We start from the raw sequence: 21,580 nt of genomic DNA, 5'->3' as shown, positions 1-21,580 counted from the left end.
TAATAAATACGGAACCAGCTAAAAGCCGGGAAATGCGAGTACGCAATGTATATGCAAACCCCGGTATAAGTGGTGTTTCTTTAAGGAACGATACGAAGACGAGACGATAATAAAACGTTATTTAATATTCGAACGTTATAATCAATACCGTCTTTACCATAAAGGCACACGGGGCCCGTGTGGCCTGTGTCCAGGGCCCCAATTCTCAGGGAGCCCCTGAAGGACTGACAATTTCTCACACATTTATTCTCAAAAGATTTTTGTCGGGCACACTAGACTTTTTTCACAAATCAGTAATGTTATTGTTCTTATACCTAATGAGCTTTTTTTTTAAACTCCAAAAGGGCCACGTACATTTGTGTGCCCAAGGGTTAGTTTAAGCTAGCGGTGGTGATAATGCAGCTCGAATGAACAGATGGTACTTGATGATAGCTTCAGCTTCAACAGGGTTTACAGGCATTACATTGTTGTAGAAATAGCTTACTTTCTTGAATTTATTGGTAAAACTATAATATTATAAAATTATAAATTTGGTTCAGTGAATAAAAGTACGTTGCTTTGATCGATTAAAAATTTTTAAAGTGTGTACGTTATGCGTAAAATTCAATTTGGATGGGTGTGCGCTCCAATCAGTATATATACATATATCACTCTCCTTCTGTGTTGCGTTTTGTTACTACTTTACTGTACGCAACAAATATTGAGATATTTTTCTGATAATAAATCTTCTTCGATCTTCCAAAAATTAACGAGTTAATGACTTTGGTGGCATAATACGTAACACTCCAATTTACCATCCCATTCAATCCTCACAAAAGACAACACTGTCTCTATGCAATGGTAAGGAACAAAAATATCTCTGGACAATTCACAAAGAGCCATCTAGTTCCACGGTAAGAACTTGTGTCATAGACAGCTCATATAAATATAATAATAATATAATATAGTACTAGACAACTCATAAAAATATTTAGATATTTTTTTTGTAAGTACATACGTAACATGTTGGTCTCCTGCCGTCCACGCGGCTTACTTTGCAGGTCGAAATTTCCAGAACGTTGGAACCAAAAACGCACTGTGTTTTCTTTTGCGACACCACCGCCATACACATCATTATTCCTTCGAGCCGTTTCTGCAACACTGGTGCCACGGTGCAACTCGTACTCCTAAATAACCCGATATTTTAAATTTTCCATTTCGTAACCTGAGTGACGCAAAGAAAAAACCAAAGATGGAAAACAAAAAAAAAAATTACGGTTTTCGAAAAACAAATGCCTGAGTAAATAGCTGTATAAATTTGAAATTGGAATTGCTAACCAAAGAAGAGATATTTGAGATCAAAGTGGCCAGTACGACAAAACGCCAATTTCATATGTAAGTAATACGTACATACATAGAATAGAATAGAATAGAATAGAAAATCATTTATTCAAATAAACTTAATTTAAGCACTTTTGAATAGTCATAACAATTTGTTTTTTATCTACCATTCGTTCGGAAAGCTGTCTCATCACAAGAAGAACGAGCAAGAAACTTGTGTGTTGCTCTTTTAAATAATCCTTGTATGTTTACATTTACAAGTCGAAACGTGTGAATACAAACTACCAACAAGCACTAATTTTTGGGTCAAATATAAATATGCAATAAGATTAAATCAGTCGCAGTGATAAGAGCAGACCAGTCCCTACAAGCAGCACTCGTTTCACGAGTATGACGGATGAGCCAGCCATCACTGCGCTCGACCATATTTTAGGGAGCCCAATGACCCGGCCCACCACGCCTAGTATCTCGTCCCTCAAAATAGTCGCCATAATGGGCCTCGTTGTTTAAACTGGACGACCCTTGAAATGCTAATCCGCGGCTTATTATATGTATGTTCATATGTCAGCGCGACCTTTCACAATATGCTCGATATAAATTTATATTTCAGGCGCAGATTAAAATACGCGAACGCGCCATTTTTCAGTCGGTCACCTGAAAAATTTAATGTTTTTCATGTAACGTACGCGCCGTTGTGGTAATTTATGAGAATTTTCATAACACCTTTATGGGATTAAAAAAACAAACAATCCCACATCTGTACAGAGTTTCTATCCAAATGGTAATGATAACCTTTTGTGTGTCTGTTTTGCAATTAGGACTTGATTTATTGAATTAATCTTTCTTTTCTTTCCATAACGATCTCGTGGTCTTGTTGTTTAGCACGTCACCTTACCTCTTACCTCCTATGAACGCGGGTTTGATTCCTCACACAATACAAACATTCGAATTCATTGTTTGTATTTGTTTATATGTTTTCTATGTATATAATACTAGCTACTCGTCCCGACTTCGCCCGGGTGTACTTGTATTATATATATAAACCCTTTTCTAGAATCACTCTATCTATTAAAAAAACGCTTCAAAATCCGTTGCGTAGTTTTAAATATTTAAGCATATATAGGGACGGACAGACAGCGACAGCGTCTTTGTTTTATACTATGTAATGATATATAGAACATAGAAAACATTATATTGTATGTATTTGTAAAAAAATACATTTAAGTGTTTGAATTACTCAGAAGTTGCAGAATCCATAACACAAGTTCTGCTTAGTTAGGCACTAAGCAGAGATTGTACCCGACATCTGATTCAAAATCTTGAATACAATTTTTTGTAAATACGTAAACACCAATACTGAAACAAACAATCATACTTACTAATACAAATGTTTGCACCGTGCGGGGAGTCGATCCCGCGACCATCGGAAGTAAAGCGGTATACTAACCCCTAAACCACCGAGGCTTCCATATCTAACATTAATTCATCTAGAAACTAGCCGTATATTGGGGACAAGTAATTGAATTACGTTGCAATCGGCTTACGGCTTGTGGTACCAACCACATGATGCGTGGAAGCGAGGCTTAGCCTGCTGATCGTAGAATAGACGGCTCGGTTACTCAAATTGGAAAATTGCTCTCCACATTGAATGACTACATATATTATATTATATTCCATCGATCGTATAGTCTCCTACAGTCATATATTTGACGACCTCGGTGGTCTAGCGGTCTAGCACACCGCTTTACGTCCGATGGTCGCGGGTTCGATTCCTCGAACGGCACAAACATTTGTATTCATGAATATGATTATTTGTGTCGGTCTGCGTGTTTTCTATGTATAATAAGTATGTATTTACATAAAAAAATATCTATGTTTTAGTACCCATAACAGACTTTAGCTAGCTTAACTTGGGTCTAGATGGCGCTGTGTGAATTGTCCTGAGATTATTATTATTATTATATATAATATTAGCTTTTGCCCGCAGCTTCGCTCGCTTTAATTTATCCCCTTAGGAGTGGAATTTATCAAAATTCTTTCTTACGAGATGCCTCCGTCATAGTAGCTTTGTGCATGCAAGGCTCAGCCCGATTGGTTTAAAATTGACAAAGTTTCATAAAACTTTTATCCCCTTGGGGGTAGAATTAATGAAAATCCTTTCTTAGTGGATGCCTACGTCATATCATAACATCTACCTGCATGCCATATTTCAGCCCGATCAGTCCAGTGGTTTAGGCTGTGCGTTGATAGATCACTATATCAGTCACCTTTAAGTTACATATATTTAGATTGCGGTTTCCTACCATGTAAATCTGACTATAGAACAATTAAATAAACTTGAGCGACTCAAAAACATGTGCATACGATTAAGTTTTGGTCTCCGTAAGTATGACCAGATTTCCAACCAACACTAGTGGCTACGTAGTCGAAGCCTTTGTTTAACGTTCTCTGCTCATGTATCCACTCCTCCAAATATTATTCCAACACCTTCACAAACCATTCTTAATATTTGGTAATGTCCTTAAAGACAAACTTATAACTTTGGCCGTATCAAATCTCGGCTGAAGTTCTAGTTAATGTCATAAACCAAAAAAAAATAAACACAATAGAGAAACAAATATAATTATTAAAATAAACCATTTGCCTCTGCCATTTTGCCATTGCCCTACCATTCTCCATTCGGTCAGCTCAAAGAATAGAATAATATTTGTATTAATGAGTATGATTGTTTGTATCGGTCTGGGTGTTTTATATCTATATTAAGTTTGTGGATTATGGATATCTCAGGACTAGTCCCAAGACAATCAGAACTCGTGTTATGAGAATTTGATAAGTGATATAATTACTTACATATATAAAAGAAATACTTAGAAAGAAAAATCAAGTTAAAAGATTAAAATCAATCTACACTTAGGTTGGCGGTATAAAAGCAAGTGCCGATTTTATCTCTGCTAATCTTCTTAGCGACACTAAGCGAAGTGTGGGCGTTTAGATAAACATTGATATCTACTATCAGTCTACTACGATCTTCTAATCTCGGTGCTACCATTTAATTTCATCATTCAGTTCCGAATTCTTGTGCAAATTGAATAATATAACTTTTTATTAATAATATTATTATAAACTCAAAGTTTGTGAGTATGGATGGATGTTTTTTACTCTTTCACGCAAAACTACTGAACGGATTTTGATGAAACTATACAGTAATGTAGCTTAGACATCAAAATAACATATTGGCTATAATTTTCATTCGGATGAAACCGCGGGCACAGCTAGTAAATGAAAATAATGTTTTTGTAGAAAAAGCTTAAAATTTATATTATCATAATATAATTGATATTATCTGATTAATCACTAGGAATGAGTGAGTGCATGCCTCTTACGAGGCATGCGATAATTATAATAGAAATTATTCTATTATAATTATCGCGTTATATTAATAACAAGTAATTGTTATTATGTAATTATTTATTTAAAATGACATTTATTCAAAAGAAGACACACAAGTTTTGCTCATTCTTCTTGTGATGAGTCTGTGTTCCGAATATAGAATACAGAATATAAAATATATGACAATTCAAAAGTGCTGGTATGGAGTTTATTTGAATAAAGATTATTTATATTTCTTGTATTCACTAAAATACAAATAAAAATTCTTATTTATCTACATATATCCACATGTAGATAAATAAGATTTTTTATAACATTTAGGTACCTAAATGTTTGATAAACCGAATTACAGACACCTTTTCAAATTTCAGTGACATTCCTAAAATATCCCTGTGACACGGCGGCTGCCAATGTCGATAACTAATAATTCGACAGCCCCAAGACGGGTTCAGCGCCGCTAACACAAACTGACACCACTTACAGAGAACACAAAGCACCTCTCAGATCAGTGCTTGTCAACCAGGGCCCGCAGTTTGTCTCTAAAATGTAGAAATTTATTCAAGGGTGATTAAAACTTTACCGCGTGTTTATTTATCTTGCAATGTACGATTACTAACACTAAATATTTCTAAACTAGCGTGTTTAATAAACATTATTAATATCCCTCTACGTTTTGATTAGGTTACGCTAGAAGTAGTCATGAGCTGACCACGGCTATTGCAACCTAGTCGAAACAACTTATATGACGTTTTTAGAGGATAATAACAGAATGGTAGGCCCGCCTGCGGTAACTGTTTACGATGGCATCTGTCGAGGATGATAAGATAAACATGAGCAAATTCGCCAAAAATTTATAACGATAATTTTTAATGGAGAACGTGTCACGTCACGTTCTGGTACATTGCTAGCAACGGGCTTATTGTGGTGTATATAATGTGTCGCAGATCAGTTAGTTTTAAATATATATTTAAATAAATTTGAAGAAACCAAATAGTCCCAGAGCAGAAAACAGTTGGGCATCACTGTCTTACACAATGACACCTTACGCACTTCACTCTATTCACTGTTCAATAAGTTGTTATATTACACTAGTTTATTCCCGTAACTTCATCCGAGTTATGTAACAATACGAGCTAAAACGGAAACGTTTTTAGCAAAAATAAAATAACAGATTAGTATATAAATTAAGATATTATCTATCACTGACTAATATTCCATAATTTATTAAGGATCACAAACGTAAATATTTACGGTAAATATTGTAAACCATATTTAATATAAATATTTTTAACGTAAATATTTACATTCCGAAAGAGCGGTAGTTAAAAAAAATTGTTATGACAATTAAAAGTGCTTAAATTAAGTTTATTTGAATAAATGATTTTCTATTCTATTCTATTCTACTATCCTTACTCTATTATAAAAGTAAAGGGCATAGGAAGGCCGAAAAAGAGATGGATGGCCTGATTGAAAGATGATATGGTAAGAAAGGATGTAAATAACGAGATGACTGCGAACAGAGATGAATGGAAGAGAAAAACATATTACGCAGACCACAAATAAATGGGATAAGGAAGAAGCAGATGATGATGATGATCGTTCATATACTATCGGCAGTAGATATATGTGAATATAATAAGTAACTATAAAGCATCACGGTTATAGCACTAATAATATAGAGTGCTGGCCTCTTTTACGAGTCGCTCGAGAGACAGCTTAAAGCGAAGTTATATTATGATACAGCTTAACTTAGCTGTAAAATACGACCCAAGTAAACTTTGTCAAACTTGCTTACTTGAGTAGCTCTGTCTCATTTATTTGAGCAAGCAATATATTCATAAGCTGTTTTGTTAGCATATTATTTTATTTTATTTGTTAATAGCTACTTGCCCCGGCTTCGCCCGGGTGTACATGTATTATACATATAAACCTTCCTCTTGAATCACTCTATTTATTAAAAAAACCGCTTCAAAATCCGTTGCGTAGTTTTAAAGATTTAATAGGGACGGACAGACAGCGACCGCGACTTTGTTTTATACTATGTAATGAAATGAAATGAAAAACACTTTATTGTTCCTCTCACAGAAAGAATAATTACATAAATTAATATGTACATTAAATATGAAAATAATAACAAAATGATTATAATATAGAGGTAACAATGGGCGGTCTTATCGTTAAATAGCGATTTCTTCCAGGCAACCTTAGGATGGAGAGGAGTGATTAGACTGTGTCTGGTCGAGGTATAACAATTAGTTATGATGATTTTAATAATATCTATTGTTAGTTCATTTATTGATAAGTACCGTAACGTATTTATTTATATCACTGGATAATTCAGGTAGGCAGCGCCACCTAGCCCTAAGCTAAGCTCGATCCCCCGTCCAATTCAAACGGGGATCGAAATTACGACGGCCTGAGCCGAAGTTCTAACCTCTAGCTGTGCCCTCATATTAAAGTCGTATCCATTCCTCCTGACGACGCGGAGTTAGTCTTCAGCCGCTGCCATAAGTCCTTCCGTGGGTCTAGAGTACCATCTGCACTCGCCTTCCATCGTTCAGTGAAGATGTTAAGACCAGCTGTGGCCTACAGCATTAGAGTAGTCCAAAAAAAAGGTACTAAATAACCGATATAAATACTTATATTATTTGTAAATACATACTTAAGAAGTGCCTTAGGAGAGGCCTATGTCCAGCAGTGGACTGCAGTGGGCTGATGATGATGATGATGATGATGATGATGATACTTAAGAACACAAATCTTTCAACCAAATATTTGAGGTATATGATTGGTTTATAGATAGGTACAGTTGTAGATATTTTACCATTCATAAGACTCAGATATTTGGTAACATCAACAGTATTATTCACACTAGTCAAATTTTACACAATATACACCAGTATGCAAATTGAGCAGTGCCTCAAAGGCCTACACTGTGTACTGAAAGGACGGAACCATTTTATCTTGATAGCTGTAAACTGATTTGCATTTATGTTAGCGTTATACAAGGCCCGACGGTGGATTGACACGCGCTAATGGCGGCTCGGTCAGCCGTCGTATAATGTCGGACCTATCAATTATAAATCAACGAGATTCAAACTGAACTCAGGCTTAAGTAAACTCTAGATTTAAATTATTGATAAGTCTTTTAACTTCGTTTCTACAATTTTATATTAAGAGAATTGTTGCTCTTTTAATAAAAGTTAAATAAAATATTTAACTTTTATAAATTTTTATACATTTTTGTACAACGTGAGGAAATCTTTGTATGAAAATTCAATATTAAACTACGTTTTTTTGATTTTTCTATACTTTTCTATATGTTCTATACTAAAACGCAAATCTGAAGCTGCACTAGTAGACTCATGCCAGATTTGGCTGAGCAGTAAGAGAAACACGAGCAATGTAAATGAGTGTTGACGTAAGCCAGCAAAGGGTCTTAAACACCCGGATCACAAGTCTAAACGTATTCAATATTATTTTTTATAATTATGTATATTGACTGAACATATTTTTTCTTTCTATTAATGTGACTTTGCTCTAATGTAGTATAAAATATGACGAACCCACGCAAACGTGCAGTTTTTTTTTCAATTGATCACAATGAATTGGTCCACCCACCTGCGCTAAGCGTTTACGTTGGTGGGGCACCAGTAGAGGATGATAAAATAAACATGAGGTCAGATCAGTTAGCACATCGTGACGAATTCACCAAGAATTTATCACAATGGTTTCCAGGGGGAACCGCGTGTAGATCAACCAGACATGGTACATTGGTAGCAAGAAGATCATCAATCCACATTACTAACAATCGCCTTTATCCCCCACTGACGCGCAGTTCGAAGTATGAGTTATAAAACATAGTTGTAGCTTGTCGGTTACGCCCTTTCCCTATTCCTACCTACATTTTTTAGGGGGAGAGAATTGATAATAATGTGGACTAATAACCCTATTACTAGCTATGTACCATGTCAGATTGACCTCCACGCGGGAACCTGGAAATCGTCTTGATAAATTCTTGGTGAATTTACCACAAAGGGCTAACCGACCTGACCTCGTGCTCATCCTATCAACCTCCGCTGGTACCCCGCTAGTGTAAACCATTATCTCAAGCGGATGCATCATTGTATTATCATCCATACAAAACCTACATTTTTATTCTGTGATTCGATTTGTATATAAACGCCGTCGAGCACAGCTCTTGAGATTTTCTATCTATATTCAAGATGCACGTCATCTCGGCAGTTCCAACTTCTTTAAGAAGCGATTTAAATGTAAAGTGTGTGAACATACGCCAGTGTGCTGGCTGTTTATACATTAATCATAGCTGTTCGCAAGTTGGCGCCGTTTAAAATAGAGCAACAACTTTTATTCTAAAGAAATACGGAAATGCAAGAATATTATGATACAGAGAGTTAGGTACTGGTTATGCAATTCGTATAATATAAATTATATATAAAAAATCTTTAGGTAATGGCTACATGGTCCATTGCTATGTTTTATCTGTATAATGTTGTCTGTCGATATATCATTACTTATATGTATATTAATGTGTTAAATTGTATATGTCTATAATTATAACACTGTAACTAGTTTGGTGTTTAACACAGCCGCAGTTCCGCACAGATTGAGACCGACAGAGTATATCAAAGCCTCAAAACGCTGTCAATTAATATATAAGAAAAAGGAAAAAGATATTTTTCGTGGAGAAAGTGAGGAAAAGAAAAAGCAAAAGGAATTTACAAAACATTACACATTTTTGCAAAACGCAAAACAGGACTTAAGTCTATGGAAAACAAAAGCGTAATATAAAAAAACACTGTAACTTATATTGTTTTTGGATCATGATCAATCCACATTACAAACAATACATTTTCCCCCCTTAACTAAATGAATTTACCACAGAATATTGCGATGTCTTGCGCACTCGGTTGCATTTTAGTTCTTCCTTTGTGCAGGATGATGGGCACAAAGAGCAGGACTATAGGTGGTCATAGTCTCTAGGACGGCGCTTCGCAGTCGCCAGCCTCCCTTGAAGCGACACCCCAGTTTACCAAGTTGTACCTGCAACAGTCCAGTAGGGTTCGTAGTCTATTAAAGTATTTCCATTTGGAGCAATGTTTCTTAATCTACTCCAAATGGAACATATTAAGACAAATGTTACACCAGCTACGATAATGTATCTGTCCGGTCTACATTACTCTACTAAGGAACAAGACATTGACGATTATATAAGGACCAAGAGTAACCTGACTTTGAGGGTGACGTAGCTGGAGTCGAGTCACAAGTTCACAATGCAAGTTTCAAGGCGTTCGTAGCACGGGTCCCTTAATGAAGGAGGACTACTGGCCGAAGTGTGTGGTATATCAGCGCTACCGTGGCAGATTGCTGTTGTCTATACCGTGACCACGTAGACAATTTCAATATATCAAAATAGTACTTTTATAACATTCATTCATAAGTATGTATGTTAGTCTATAAGGTATTTATAATATGAACCTAGTAGCCTGAAACATCTTATATATAAAATTCTCGTGTCACAGTTTTCGTTCCCATACTCCTCCGAAACGGCTTGACCGATTCTCATGAATTTTTGTGAGCGTATTGAGTAGGTCTGAGAATCGGCCAACATCTATTTTTCATCCCCCTAAATGTTAGGGGTAATCCACCCCTAAATTTTTTAGCTTTTTAGCCGGGACAGCTAGTAATTAATAAAATAATCTGTGCCCCGTTGACCACTAGGTTTATTTTCTTTTATTTCTAGATTAAATTGAAACGTCTATTCAGTATTCAGCGACGAGTTTTTCATATAAATCGTACATTTGCAAGATGGACGCTATTTCCTGAATCTACCTCTATTCCCTAATGAATACCTTGTTTGAATATAAAGAGTGGGGTCCATGTCACGTAGTCACTTGAGATGGTGTTCATTTGTCATAGTCACAATTATGTGTGACAAATGAAACAGATATTTTTTTATGTTATTGGAACGGAATCGTGCTGGAATCCTACCTCACTACAACACTTACAACCACACTGAGGAATCACCTTCCAGCGATAGCATTTCCGAACCTATACGATATTGAAATCTTGAAAAAAGAACTTATATCTTCTTAAAACGCCAGCAACACACTTGCAATTCCCCTGGTGTTGCGAGTGCTAATGGGCGGTTCTAATCATTTACCATGAGGTAAGTCGCAGACTCATTTGTCCCCTGTGCTATAAAACTGGTAACTGTACAAAAACAGCAATACGAATATGACGTTATGACCATACTACCCATACGTTGCCATTCTGGAAGACTGAGATCTCTGCTCTTTACTCTGTAATTTTACTATCTTAATTCTCCCTTCAACGAAAAGATAAATTATAAAGTATGCAGTTTGGCAGCTGAAATAGGTTAGACAAAGTTGGGCACACCACTACACGTCCTATGTGGTGGTAACCCACACATGGATAAACGAAATATCTCCTTTGGAAAGTATATACTCTATCCTGAGGATACTGGGTTGAAAACCATTGCTCCTAATTATATTATACTGCTCCTATAATACTTGAATTCTTATCCGTGATGGGTCTATGTAGCGAACTCTAAAAAAGGGCGAGCTCAATAGATCTACGTGGGTCACAATGTAAGAGGTCTAAGCACCTGGCAATAGCATAAACCCCTCAAAAATAAAAATGGTATTTTTTTTGATGATTTTGTGTTTTGAAAATATGGACGCCTGCCCATAATGAAATAGCAAAATATACAACACGTATTTTTTGTAATGATTACTAGGCGCCCTCTTACTCGCACCGTTATGGTGTTATAATAATAATAATAAATAATTATTTATTTATTTACCAAAATTGTTTCAATGCAATCACAGTAGCATTGATTCCTACAATAGCTGAGCCTGTCCTGTACGAACCAGAACACGAATTATCTTATAATAATTTTAAGTCTAAAAGTACAATTTGCTAAGCTAAAATATCCTAAAACTATCCAGCAAAACTAACTAAACTCTGAGGGGACGCAGCTGGAATTGAGTCACAACGCGAGTTTCAAGGCGTTTGTGGCCCGAGTGGGCACCAACATGCTGACCACCTTCATGAAGGAGGACTATTGGCCGAAGGGTGTGGTGTATCGGCGCGACGGTGGCAGTTTACCGTCATCAGTGCCGTAACCATACAGACAATTTATATTATATATATATTATATTTTCAATTAATTTTATATAATAAATATATGTTAGTCTGTAAGGTATTTATAATATGGGCTATAAGTACCCTGAATTAAATAAATAAATTATTTTATCACCACAACACAACACGCCGACCACTTTTTACAAAGTCTACCTTTTTAGAATATTATTTTGTAAATTGGTAATGGATAGTTAAAAGACAATAAAATGATGATGAAGTCAGGTCAGTTAATCTATCGTAACAAATTCATCAGGAATTAAGCATGACCTAACATAGTACATTGGGGTAAGAAGGATTATTAGTGACTAGCTACTCGCCCCGGCTTCGCCCGCATGTACATGTATTATATATATAAACATTCCTCTTGAATCACTCTATCTATTAAAAAAACCGCTTTAAAATCCGTTGCGCAATTTTAAAGATTTAAGCATACATAAGGACGAACAGACAGCGATAGCGACTTTGTTTTATACTATGTATTAATAATGATTTGGACAAATAACAACCCTATTGCTAGCACTACTTTGTACTACTAACACCCTTTGTACTATGTCAGGCTGACTCCACGCGGATCTACAAACGGAAACCGTCGTGTTTTTGTATTAGTCTATGTATGACGTATGTATTTACAAAAATAAAGAATTAAGTGTTGTATTAGTCGTCTGGTATAAGACTACTACTACGGGTGCAACATTCCATCATCATCCATTAAAAATTATTGTCCTGTATTACGCGCAAGAGATCATGAGTTTTAATTAATACGCAATCGATATGTTACGATTGGGTAACTAACATAGGTGATCATCAACATTATTGAAATATTGAATTAGATTTTTAACTTTTTTAAACAAACTACTCGAAACCGATTCTAGATCAAGAAACATACTCGAACAATTTTCTACAGGGACAGGACTGGGTGTAGGTAGGGAGAATAGGAGGAGAGAATGGGGATGTTTAAATTGGTATTTATTATAATATTTTATATAGTGTTCCTAGATTTTTATCAACTTCCCTGTTTTATTATTTACATTTATATATGGTATAAGACAAGCTCTGCATAGCTTAGGACTAAATGGTGCATTCTCAATTGCCTAGGGTTAGCATTATATTTAACACTATATAATTTGTGGGATAATTATGTCTAGTACCCATAACATAAGCTCTATATTAGCTTGGGACTAAATGACGTAGTTTGAATTGTCCAGGATTATAATTATTATATTGTTTAATATTTATCAGTATATAAGTTACAACATTATGTAAGGAGATCGTTGGAAATGCAAATATATGCGGCCAGTCACTGGTCGGATGAGGTTTGATCTAGTGAATTCATGAGCGGACTATTCTCGGACGGCTGACTCCGGTCTAATAGAACTTACATAAAAGGTAAACAAAATATTACATAAGCAGTCCCTAAATTGAAATAGTAATGCATTTATCCTACTCTTGAAATTAATTATATTAAGTATATATACATATTTTTAACTTTCTAAATTATATTTCAAATATATAATTCTAAGAAATTATATGTTACTAAAATTATAATTGCGAAAGTATATGAGTATACTTTCGCAATTATAATTTTGTTGTTTGTTGGATGGATGGTTGTTTGTTACTCTTTCACACAAAAAGTTTCATCAAAAATTCTGTTGGAATAGAATAGAATAGAATAGAAAATCATTTATTCAAATAAACTTAATTTAAGCACTTTTGAATAGTCATAACAATTTTTTTTATCTACCGTTCGTTCGGAAAGCTGTCTCATCACAAGAAGAACGAGCAAGAAACTTGTGTGTTGCTCTTTTAAACAATCCTTGTAAGTTTACATTTACAAGTCGAAACGTGTGAATACAAACTACCAACCAGCACTAATTTTTTTGGGTCAAATATAAATATACAATAAGATTAAATCAGTCGTAGTGTTGGAAATACATAGATCTTTTCTGTAAATACATTTATAAAATACCCATAACACAATCCTGGGTATTAGATACTGGTATAAATAGTTATATTATGTAACTATTATCTTTTTATTAATTTACAAAAAATGTATCTATATTATGTTAGATTATTTTTTTGTAAATTCATAAAAAGATACAAAAAAAACACCCATAACACATGGTACAAACATTTGTATTCATACAAACGTTTGTAACGTGTGAGGAATCGAATGCGCGACCATCGGAAATAAAGCGGGTGCGCCAAACGTCAAGGCCACCGAGCGAAAATAAATATATTTCCTGAGCGTTTGTTAATTTTACCTTAAACTCAATAAACTCTGTAAGGTTACCTGAACTTGTGTTTCTATGAGCTATGAGTACTACAGGTAGGTGTGACGCGTCGCATAAAATATGGAGTAGACACGCTCCTGGGGCACGTAAATTATTAAACTGCAATCACAGTTTCAGACTTGTGTTTCATACACGAGTAACGTCTAACGCCCGAAACACCTACCGAACACCATCCACCATCTCACTGCTCAATATTTGTAACAATGACAATCGTGTTTTAAATTTTGACGCGGTTATTATTTATACCTTAACTAGCTGACCCCACGAACTCTTGAACTTAGAATTAAAGGAATTTTGAAGTTTAGTCACGCAATAAATCTCAGAACGCACTCTGTTTGACAGTTCGTATGGGAAAATAAAATTGTTGTTTTTACTATACTCCATGCAATTTCTTCATACTTTATCACCGATCAAACCTTCCCTGGATATCCACGAATATTTCAAGACGAAAATTAGCCAAATCGGTTCAGTCGTTCTTAAGTTTTAGCGGGACTAATGAACGGCAATTCATTTTTATATATATAGATATTCATAGATAGACAGACATATTCATCTACCTTCATACGTCTTCATTTGTTGCTACTATTGAAACTCGTTTCAATATAGAACGACTTTCAATAGTACCCGCAAAGTAATTGAGCCCGCTACCACCGAAAGTAAAACGGTTTTTTTTTCGGACTACTCTGATGCTGTTGGCCACAGCTGGCCTTTACAGCTTCACCGGACGATAAGGGGCGAGTGCAGATGGCACTCAAAACTCGCGGAAGGACCTATGAAGCAGTTAAAGACCAACTCCCGGCTGACGGATACGACTAGTCTGAGGGCACTGCTGGGGGTTCGAACCTCGGTTCAAGCCGTCGTAATTTCGATCTCCGTTTGAATTGGACGGGGGATCGATCGGAGGAGGGTCGGTGCGCTAAAACTCATCACTGAGGTTGTCATTATTATTATAATTATATTTGTCCATTGCTTGCGATTCCTTTTTTCTAATGGGTTGTTTACTTCGTCGTTTGTTTTAAATTAAACAGCAACTGAAACCTCTTTGCTTAGCTAAACTGTTGTAGAAAATATCTAGTAAAACTACTTATAAAGGGCTAAATGTATTAATGGTTAATGGTAGACAGTGAAGTGTATATATAATATTGTTTTATAGTTTTTGGTTATAGAATACAAAAAATAAACTTTAAATCTATACATATAAATAAAGTTGGAGTGTCTGTTTGTAATATTGAAATAACCCCTTTTTACTACATGAATATGAATATAAATATGGTACATACAACAAAATAACAAGTTTTTCAATTTTTGTCTGTCTGTCTGTTTGTTCCGGCTAATCTCTAAAATGGCTGGACCGATTTTGACGGGACTTTTTTTGGCAGGTAGTTGACGTAATAAGGAGTAACTTATGCTACTTTTATATTAGAAAAATAAAGTTAAATTCCACGTGGACGAATTTGCGGGTACAGCTATATTAATATCAAAAGAGTTTCTCAACAATAACTAGATCTAACTGTCATTTAAAAGTATGTAGTTTGTTTATAAATATTCTTCTTCTTAAGCCTTATTGAAATATTTTTCAGTGCAAGCCTCCTTCCTTTTCTTTGTTTTGGGCATATTATTGTTTTATAGATGTATATAGTAAAATAAAAACCTGGGGCTTACTGGCATCGAACCCTCGTCTTCCATTCCCATGGGTGCAAATAGGTACATTTGTTTGGAGGTTTGCGTCGCATTTGAAAACAGGTGAAAAAACGATGACACTGACTATGGAAAGAAAGAAAAAATGAAAGAAGAAATATTTATTCAGTGCTTTTCAACAATGTAAAAAAAATACAATATTAAAAACAAACGAAAAAAAAAAGATCAAATAAAATGTACGTACAATTAAACTTAATTTACCTAACTATGGACTTCGCGTAGACACATATAAGTCAGTATCATTTTTTTTTCTATATAATTATTATTTACTTTGATATCATAGGGACTGGTCTGCTCTTATCATTACGAGTGATTTAATCATATTGTATATTTATATTTGACTCTAATAAATTAGTGCTGGTTGGTAGTTTATATTCACACGTTTCGACTTGTAAATGTGAACTTACAAGGAATATTTAAAAGTGCAACACACAAGTTTCTTGCTCGTTCTTCTTGGGATGAGACAGCTTTCTGAATGAGCGGTAGATAAAAAAATGTTATTACTATTCAAAAGTGTTTAAATTAAGTTTATTTCAATAAATTATTTTCTTACTCTATTCTATTTCTACTAATTAATTTTGAAATTAATATTTATTATGATACAAATATTATTGATATATTATTTTAAAATGTTATTAATTTGTATATTTTTTTAGATATTATATCTAAAAATATTAAAAACACATTAATAATATCATAAATAAACATCTATTAAAAAGTACTTATTTGAGACTAGCAATGCCGCAACTTCGTCTGCTACACACTTGTCATTACATTTCGCCCAGTTTACATATCTTTTTAAATTATAGCCAATGTGTTTTTCTGATGTATAAGCTATTGTATACTGTAAATCTTCAGGAATTTTCAGGAGTAACAAAGTTTGTGCGTTTGGTTAGATGATGAATCCATACATCCACACTCACAAACTTTAGCGTTTATAATATTAGCACAGATAACATAATATGTAAGATATCAAAATAAATAAGGCATTGGATGCGAGCAGCGCAGGACCGATCGTCGTGAAGATCTTTGGGGAAAGTCTTTGTTCAGTGGCAGACGTCTTCCGGGCTGAGACGATGATCAAAATAAATAAATGATATTAATAATTATCTTAATCATGAAATAAGCTTTTTGTATTCACGATTTTTATTAAAAAAACACAATTTCACTTAAAAAAAACATGTTTCAGAACCTGTACAAAAATCAGTCTAAACTCTCTGAATGTTTTACAAACTGTTTTAGATAATTATATATTAATCCTAAATGTACTGTGATGGAAACGCAACGTAAAAAATGTTTACATCCATTAAATCGCGATTCGAGGATTCGTGTTTAAATATTCAATTACTTTCACCTGAAACCTGCTTTAAAATTGTACTTGTGAATGTTTTCCCGCCTACAAAAACTCGCTTCCATTTTTACTCAGACTCTACATTATGGAGTCGTGCAAAGGAACAAATATATTCTGCCAAAGCTGATTTCATTGTTACGTGTAATTGTGATTCTATTCTTTTATTTTATACTATACTAGCTGTGAGACACAGTTCCTAGATACATCAAAATAATAATTGCATTTAATAATGGCTAGTAAGACAAAACCAATATTGGCTACTAAGCACTGCTGTGTCTAAACTGTGTCACCCCATCTTATATTTTCCTATTGTCATTTAGTATATAAGATTAATATTTCTATGTACATATTGTCAGTCTATTATCATCTGTAATATACATCGTCTCAACTAACTACTCGTCCCGGCTTCGTACGGTGTACATGTTGTATGTATATATATATATAAACCTTCCTCTAGAATCACTCTATCTATTAAAAAACACCGCTTCAAAATCCGTTGCGTAGTTTTAAAGATTTAAGCATACATAGGGACGGACAGACAGCGAAAGCGACTTTATTTTATACTATATAATTATGTGACCGCGACTTTATCCGCGTGACCTTGGATTGCATTAAATATATAATAATCTAACCCAAAAAGTCAACGAAAAAAGTTTCTAAATGTTAAATTTCCATACGAACTTTCATCTCATATTTTATTTTACCCCCTTGAGGGAAAAATTTTTACTAACTTTGAATGTCATATCTATTTATGTAATCAATATCCTAAGAAATTGTTTCAAGCTTCTAACTTTAAAAATCACGATTCTTTCATGTAAAGGAGATGAAATGTTGTTTTTCGAATTAAAAAGTAACCTATGTCCTTTTTCTCAGGATCTAGACCCTCCGTGTACGAAATTTCATTTCAATCGTTTCAGTAGTTTTGTCGTGAAATAGGTACAAACGGACAGACAGAATTACTTTTTCATTTATAATACTAGTAAGGATATAACGTGTATTTATTGAATTTATCATCTTTCAATCTCAACTCCGCAACAGCCGGCGGTACGAACTTCCAATTGGGAAGTCATTTATAAATGCGTACTTAAGAAATTCAGAGGGATTTGTGAAAATAACGAAGTTTCCAAAGCAACTGTTTCATTTGAACGCGTTACAACCGATTCAGAATATTTAAGACCATAATGTGTTTACAGTTTATTCAGAATATTGGGAGTTTATTTTTCGTGTGCATTGTTCGTATGGAAACATTATTAATGTTTCGGATATTATTTTTGAGAGCGCCATAGCTACCAGGTATTATAACTTCCTCGACTTAGAAAGTAACTACTAGTATTAAACGAAACAAGTCACTACTAGTATTATAACTTACTCGACTTACACATTGTGAACGTCAAAGGAAGTAGCTTTGACGCTCCTTTGACGCTCTTAATGTGTAAGTCGAGCAAGGTATAATACTAGTAGTAACTTCTTCGACTCACTACAAAGTGTAGTGAGTTAAAATTTAAGCAACTAAACAAAAAGTCTGTAACACACATATTTCTCATTGATTCTCCAATAATAAAAACACGAGGTCTGATTCAAATGTCATGAAATGTCGGCATATCCAGCATTGAGTTCAACATGACGTTGAAAATTATTTATTTATTTTATTTATTCTTTATTGAACAAAAACCTTTTGTACAACAGGCGAGCTTAATGCCAATTAATTTATTTATTTACTTTATTTATTTATTCTTTATTGAACAAAAAACTATTGTACAACAGGCGAGCTTAATGCCAATTAATTTATTTATTTACTTTATTTATTTATTCTTTATTGAACAAAAGACTTGTGTACAACAGGCGAGCTTAATGCCAATTAATTTATTTATTTACTTTATTTATTTATTCTTTATTGAACAAAAAACTTGTGTACAACAGGCGAGCTTAATGCCAATTAATTTATTTATTTACTTTATTTATTTATTCTTTATTGAACAAAAAACTTGTGTACAACAGGCGAGCTTAATGCCAATTAATTATCAAAGCCTCTGACTACCCTATCTGGTATAATGGTCGTACATATATCGTATATATCGATAGTATATTATTGTTATCAAAGTCAACTGAAGCTATCAATCTGCAATTTTACGGCCGTCTGTCAAACGTACACCATCTGTTTTCACATAAAAACCTAAGCTATCAACAATACAACAATCCACACATAAATTACACTAATGCGAATAAAAACCACATCGGGATATCGAGATATCGGGGATAGTGAAATGCGATCTATATTTGATTCGTTCATTGTGATTTCATAATAGTGAATTCTATTTGTGATCGTTATAATAAGGGGGTTAGTTATACACTCCGTTAGTTTATAAATAAATAACCACATTGTGGAATCACCAGCCAGCAATGATATTTCCGAACCGATACGATATTAAAACCTTCAAGAAAAGAGCTTATTCCTTTTTAAAAGGCCGACAACGTACTTGCAACTCCCCTGGTGTTGCGGGTGCTCATGGGCGGCGGTAATCACTTATCATCAGGTGAGCCGCATGCCCGTTTGTCCCCTGTGTTATATAAAAAAAATAACCCTGGACTATTAACACAGCGCCATCTAGTCAAAGCAAATTCAAAAATCATTTATTCATGTAGGACATTTTAGCCGCTTATGAATGCATGTGAAAGTCTCGTGGTTAGCAGAACTCGTGTTATAGATACTAGACAACTGTAAATACTTAGATATATTTATTTTTGTAAATACGTAATATACATATAAAACACCCAGACCGATGTAAACAAAAATACTCATGAATACAAATGTTTGCACCGTACGAGGAATCGAACCCGCGACCATAGGAAGTAAAGCTGTGTGATAAATCACCGTGGCCGTCTACATTACATATAACTATTATTCACCATAATCTTGTTCTACACAAGCTCTGCTTAGCTTGGGACTAGATGGCGCTGTCTGAATTCTACTGGGTTATGATTATAATTATGTACATATATGTAGAGTTATATATTGTACACGAATGTTTCACGTATAAGTAATATAAACAATTAATTAATTCCGAGTAACGGACAATGTGAAGCCAACACACAACAAGCTATTGAATGTCGACAAGGTAAATAAGTAAACAACTAAATAAGCAATTATACAATATTATCTATACATTAGTTATACAAGTCCAATATTGCCAATTGGAAACTTGTTTATTAATGTTACATGGAATAAAATGTATAATGCGTAGCGGTTTCTATGTTGATTGCATGCCTAATCCTTGTTAATGTTAATTTATTAAAAAGCGACACACAAGTTTCTTGCTCATTCTTCTTGTGATGAGTCTGCGTTCCGAATGAGTGGTAGAATAAAAAAAATATGACTATTCAGAATTATATTAAGTTTTTTTGAATAATTATTATTTCTATTTCTATAACTATATTACTAATACCTTTTACAAGATATATATATAGTAAAGCATTATTTAACTTTGACTTCTCCTTTATCACTAAACTACACGAAGAACACTAGGACTTCATCCTTACATCGTGGAAACTCCACCACAATCTACTTCACAAAACTCCTCAACAATCTACCTTCACGTGAAATTTCATTAAATACTTTTTAGTCGATTAGTCGTTAAAATCGTACGATTTTTGGCATGGTACAAACATTTGTATTCTTGATTATGATTGTTTGTATCGGTTTGTATATTTTCTATGTATAGTAGGTATGTATTTACAAAAAAAATGTACATATATCAGTTGTCTAGTACCCATAACACAAGCTCTACTTACCGTGGGACTAGATAACTATCAAGGGAAAATGAAACTTGCTTGAAAAAAAATTAAAATACTGCTTAACTGAAAAAAAAATTTGTCTAAGATTGTTGGTACATTTTGAGTAAAATAGATTTATTACGCACATAATGCGCCAAAGAGGGGATGGTATCTTTTCGCAAATTCAATCAGACCATCAACGTTTTATCGCAAAGTTATTGCCGTGGGATCGCTACAGGAAAATGACTCATTTCAACGGCTCATTCAGCACCTTGATTATACCCATTTATAACTAAGACATATATTTCTCAGCTTCATTAGCTGATATTTGAGAGCGTCGTTGCCTAGTGGTTAACGCCGATTTACGGTCTCAAAAGTCCGTAAATTCGAATCTGTTTGGCACATTTGAAAGTATCATATATAATTTTAATTTATATTTCTGACTAAAACTTATTTAAATCACAAAGTGACTATGAGACGGTACAATTCTACTTAATAATTATATTATCAGTTATAATTTTATTGTGTAATTATATTGATTATTTTGTTTGAATGAAAAATTATTAAATAA

Source organism: Achroia grisella, unplaced genomic scaffold, assembly GCF_030625045.1.
Source record: "Achroia grisella isolate CSIRO2021 unplaced genomic scaffold, CSIRO_AGI_Agris_v1 utg592, whole genome shotgun sequence".
Taxonomy (NCBI): Eukaryota; Metazoa; Arthropoda; class Insecta; order Lepidoptera; family Pyralidae; genus Achroia; species Achroia grisella.
The sequence above is the reverse complement of the archived record's forward strand: the minus strand, read 5'-3'. Positions refer to the sequence as shown.